The 444-nt window shown below is 45.7% G+C and overlaps 1 protein-coding gene across 1 annotated transcript in view; it reads left to right on the top strand.

Annotated features, from left to right (window-relative positions):
- Window positions 1-444, top strand: part of LOC119588551 — a 3860-nt gene that overhangs the window by 2996 nt on the left and 420 nt on the right. The gene's annotated exons all lie outside the window — the stretch shown is intronic.

Genomic DNA, 444 nt, shown 5'->3' with positions numbered 1-444 from the left:
AATTATACATTTCGTATTTCTATTGAAAAAACTCGTCATGCCGTCCCGTCGACCCCCTGCCGCCCCCTTTTCCCTCCCAGATCTTTCCACCGGCCACTTCACGAAGCGATGCTGTTGGCCATCTGGCGGTGGGCATCGCGTGGAGAAGCCCTAGTCGCTGTTCAGTCATTGCCAGCGACGGCGCTTAGATATCACGGAAGCAGGGCATGAACGTCTTGTACTTCGTCTGCCATGATCGGCTGTTCCTTTTCAGTTGATGAATTTATCGTTTTGATACCGTTTGTGGATAATACCAAGGGTATTCTTATATTGAAAGACGTATTTGACATGCCATTGTCTATGGTAATTCATTTAAAATATCGAGATGTAAAGGGTGCCATGTTGCAACAATCCGTTTGCAAAGAGAGGAAATCATCAGAGGCTACAGAGTTCCACATTAATAAT

This window comes from Penaeus monodon, chromosome 24 (assembly GCF_015228065.2).
Source record: "Penaeus monodon isolate SGIC_2016 chromosome 24, NSTDA_Pmon_1, whole genome shotgun sequence".
NCBI classification, from domain to species: domain Eukaryota; kingdom Metazoa; phylum Arthropoda; class Malacostraca; order Decapoda; family Penaeidae; genus Penaeus; species Penaeus monodon.
Note: the sequence above shows the minus strand (reverse complement) of the source record. Positions and strands in the feature narration are given on the sequence as shown.